Below are 5000 nucleotides of genomic sequence, written 5' to 3'. Positions count from 1 at the left end.
CTTTTTTAGAAAAGTTCTCCAAACTTTTTTGAACCTCAGTAATGGTTCAGTTAAAGTTTAGGGCAATGGTTCAGGTATTTCTTATTATATCCAAACCACTTCATCCATCCCTATTAATAACTTGGCTGTAAAAATTCTCTCAGAGATGAAACTTGGCACAAAAAGTTTGCAGCCTGGAAGTCATTTGTTTAAACCAAATTTCTCTTAAACATGTTTGATTTTAAGTTTCAAGAGCACAAGGAAAAAATTGAAGTTTTGTGGTTACAAATGTTTCTGAACTCAAAAGAATTCATCTTTTAAATGAAACATTTCTGGCTTTTTGTCTAAAATATGGACTAAGTTCTTTTGGCATTTAAAAAAATTAATCCAACTAAGATATTGAGATGAAAAAAGCTGATATTCACATGAATGGTAATCACATTCATAATTTTTTTAAGTTAATGATTTGACGTAGTAGGTCCATAATACACACATGCTTACTATTGCAAATATTCATGTGTGTATTATGAATTGTTCTGTTGTGTCACACACGTCTTTAAAAATAAACATCAAAGAGTTCTTAAATGTTTATTTGATAAATTGATAGAATGTAGTGACTCTGGGAGAGATTTTAGGCCCAGATCCTCCAATGTATTTAGGCACCTAAGTCCCATAGATATGGGCTGAAGTGGGACTTAATTGATGACTAAGCGCGTTAAGGGAGTGCCTAAAAAACCTTTGAGGATCTGGGCCTGAAAGCCTACTCAGTAAATAATGTGCTTTTCATAAAAACACTTTAGATTAGTATTTTCCCCATAGGCTGTAACTGTTTCTGTCTAATTGTTTTGCTCTTGCTGGAAAAAATGTGTATTTGGGGTACTTTTGAAAACTATGAGCAGATTATTGAGACTTTTAAAAACAATTATTGTTTTAGGAATCCAAGCCTGTTCACACTGAAGTCAATAGGAGTTTTGCCATTAGCTTCAGTGGGATCAGGATTGAGCCTTTAGTATGAATATTGTGCTCATGAAAGGTGCTGGATTGATAGCCGTGGAGACTGAAGTCCTCCATCTATCCACAAAACAGGCACAACCTGGGCAGGAGCAGTGTAAGTTTTTCCTCCAGTGTACCTCAGCTCTGATCTGGAAGGACCCACCTCCACGGGTGAGAGGATATTTACGTCTCCCTGTCTGTTCAGTTCTTGGCTTTTCTGCTGAGACTGTCAAGAAGGGTGCCAAATGCGGTGGTGGTGGTTTTGGTGATATTGACCTCTCTACAATGCGAACGTTGCCTAAGACCACCATCTTATTTCATATGGTATGCTAAGCAGATGGTAACTACAAAGCTGGCTGGGGTTGAATGGGCTACCTATAGGCAACTGGCTAATCCAATCATGATTATAGAGTCTTTAAAAATACTATGATAGACACAAATGAAATCAGTCCACATAAAGCTACAATAAAACATCATGGAAGTATATGATTCAATTATGTTAGCTGCAGGGAATTAATACTGGAATTCTAGCTTCATACTTTAAAAAGAACAGGAGTACTTAGGTGCCACAAGTACTCCTGTTCTTTTTACGGATACAGACTAACACGGCTGCTACTCTGAAACCTGTCTTCATACTTTAACTAACTGTTGTGACCAGGTATTTGTGCAATGGTCTCCTAACAGTGACTAGTTATTTTGCTCTGTAAGCAACAGTATTCAGCAAAGTAAAGTGAATTAACTACAAATGTTAGACTAAACTCCAGTTTCTTCAGCTATTGTAAATTGATGTAGTTTCATTGTCTGCAACAGAGCTATGTTGATTTACACCAGATGAGCATCTGTCCCTAAATATTCAGTCTTACTTTTGACTTTCCTTATATTAATAGCTTTAAGAAATTCCATAAATAGTTATTTTAATGTTAATTTCCATAGGTTAAATTAAAAGTGCAAAAATAAATGAAGTTTTAGAAAGGAGCCATTTACTTTTCCTACCCTGGAGTTCTCTTTCACCAGGATTCATAGGGACATTTTAAATAAAGATGTTTAAATGAATCATCAAAGTTTCCATAACTGCTGTTGCTCCAATTAATTTACTGCGAAAATAAAATAAAATAAAATATAATAAAATCTTTAACAGAAATATACATTTCAAACACTTTGTAAGGGATACAGAAGCCTATATGTCAACAAAAAGTAAAAAGAAAGGTAGGGTCAGAGCCTGTCTGACCTGGAAACTTCTGTCTGATTTGCATTGCCCCTAAATTGATGGGGACAATGAGATAATGATTGGAAATTACACTCACCACTGAAAACTGAGCCAAGCCTCACTGTATTTCACAATATGAAAATTATGTGGCCCTATAGTAAGGAGGGGCTGAATCCCCAGGGCATCTGTTTCCCATCAGTGTCCCACCATGCTTGCAGTCTGGCTTGGCACTCTAACATTTAACCTTCTCAGCATGAGGTGGACCATAGGGCAACGAGGCTGCAGAATAATGAAACAAGAGTGTAGTGTGGAGTACAAAGCCTTTGTAAAGTATAGAAGTTGAGACATTAAATGATCTGTGTACAGTGATATGAAAGTACCAGATTTTTCAAAAACAGGCCCTATTAGTCACACATAGTAAGGATACTGTGCTGTTTCTCAGCAGGCTAAGGGAAGGCCTATCCCCATCTATCCATGCCTTTTTGCCCACTGCTTTCAAGTATTATAAAGATACAATTACCTTGGGAGATTGTGGCAGTTCAGTTGATTAGCACGGTGAATTAAAAGAATGAGTCACAAATGACATGTCCAGCTCTTCTCTACTAGTCCTTTGTATTCCCAGTATACCTCACCCCTGTTGTAAGGAGGTCAAAAATTAGAGAGAGATAACAATTTTCAAGCAGCTAGCACTTAGGAGCAGAATTAACAATCATTCTGTATGTAATTGCCAGTTAATAGTAAATTGCCTTCCAGACTGTAAAATGCAATATAAACTGGTGGGCACCTAAAATTAAATTAATGAGATATTTGCTGCATTTAAAAGTGAATAGTGCAAATTAATAACTGAATGCAATACTTGTTTTAATATTTGCCTAATAGTGTATCATTTGCTTGTTTAATAGTAATTAAAATAGTCCTTACCTGAAAAATTCTCTGCATAGTTAAATTGAGCAATTCTGTGCAGGTTAGAGTAATCATTTTACTGGTAGAAGTCTTCTAGGTTCTTAAATTAAATATCAGAGATTATTTTTTAATTAGAATATGAGCATTGCAATGTTATTTGATTAAGGCAAATTGTGATTTGTATGCTTCTAAATGAAATTATGTTACAGTGGAAACTACTTTTATGCATATGTTTTAAAGGTGTGAGGAATTATTTTATGTGTTCACTTTAAGAAACCAGTAGCGTGTTTGCACTGTATTTATGCAAGTGTACTACTGTTTTCTTAAAGTGCACATTTTGCATAAAGGTTTCCTACTAAACAAAAGAAATTCAAGCCAATTGATATTAGTATTTCTTCAAACAAAGGTCCTCAGCATACCATGAATATACTCATTTAGAACTTTTAATGCTGACCTTTTCCACCCAAATATTTTTGTAACCTTCACTCATTTTGGTAACTTCTTTTGCTCAATTAGAGAAATTACCATAAATTACTTAGAATGAACATGTAGGTTTGCAGTATACTGATCCGAGTTGCTAAACAAGGTATTGGCATTCAAAAGTAAACATGTCCAAAATGGACACAGAAAAAGCTTGAATGTTGAATACATGGAACCATCCCCAGGTCTGCAATGCATTTACTAGATGTGAACATAAAAATTATTATTTCTGCATAAAGACTTGCATTCAATTTTAGGTTTATGAAATCATTACTCAACCAGTAATTGTTCACAATTTGTGTTCCTTCTGATAAAGTATTTATGGGGGAAAAAGTTAGATTCTTCTTCAACACTAGCACAATATCAAGGGGAAAAAACCTTCTTTAATGACTATATTGTCCTGGCTCTTTCATTTTGACTACTTTTCCTTCAGTATCTGAATCTCTGTTTTGGCTAGTTTGCCTCATTTAACCCCCACCCCACTTCACCCTCTGAAAAGATCTCATGTTTCTGAAGTATTTTAAAGATCTTTTGTGTGCATTCAAATGTGATTCTGTCAATGGCACTGTTACACTGTTTAGAGTCAATAGCTCCCTTCCATCACAGCCAACACAAACTAGCTGTCTCATAGGTCAGTGCTCTTTAAACAAATTACTTGTATCCACAGAGCAAATGATTGTTAATTGCCTCCCACAAATCATACTATTTTCACTATGCTAAACTAAATGCTAATGCCTTAGTTAAATTTAAACCATCTGATTATTTCTTGTACCTATTCAATTATGGTCTTACCCATGAAACCCAGTCATTGTAAAAAAATTAAAACAAAAATGTACATAACCAATACTGTTACATTAGTGGTAAGCCTTTAAAAATAAACTTATGGGTACATTTTAATTCTGACATTCTCAGCAACTTTAATCCATATATGCTGTACTTTCTTTTTTTATTTTAAGTGCTTTTGTCCTAAAGCAAGTTACACTCACTGTAAAAACAGTATTGGTTATTTATTGATCGACCTTGTGTAAGTATTGGTTGTCACCAGGCCCTAAAAATAAAATAAAAACAAATAAAACAAAAAGTAGGACAGATATCCTTGTCTTTCTCCCGAGATGGTTCTTTCTAATAAGTCAAAGTTTATTAGGAAATTTTCAAAAAACTATAGCAGCTAACACTTTAAAATAGCCTCATTGTGCTTTATAAAACTATATTTCCTTTAAAATATTGCAGTGAAAGTCACAAGGGAAAATAAATTTTCTGTTTAGCACTGTATTTTGTCTGAGAAGGGATTTTTCAGTATAAAGTATATTTTAATTAAGAAGTAAATGCTAAACATGCTAAAAACTGATTCAGTAAAACATCAAGTATTAGCATCCTGGAAATTACATATTATACAATTGCTCATTTTAAAACAATAGTAACTCCAGGTTTAACAGGG

The 5000-nt window shown here is 34.3% G+C and overlaps 1 protein-coding gene across 12 annotated transcripts in view; it reads left to right on the top strand.

Moving 5' to 3' along the window:
• EBF3 (EBF transcription factor 3) overlaps positions 1–5000 on the top strand; it is a 132334-nt gene that overhangs the window by 97423 nt on the left and 29911 nt on the right. The gene's annotated exons all lie outside the window — the stretch shown is intronic.

The sequence above is a fragment of the Terrapene carolina genome, unplaced genomic scaffold, assembly GCF_002925995.2.
Source record: "Terrapene carolina triunguis isolate 2854851 unplaced genomic scaffold, T_m_triunguis-2.0 Scaffold95, whole genome shotgun sequence".
Taxonomy (NCBI): Eukaryota; Metazoa; Chordata; order Testudines; family Emydidae; genus Terrapene; species Terrapene triunguis.
This window is presented reverse-complemented; position numbering and strand designations above follow the sequence as displayed.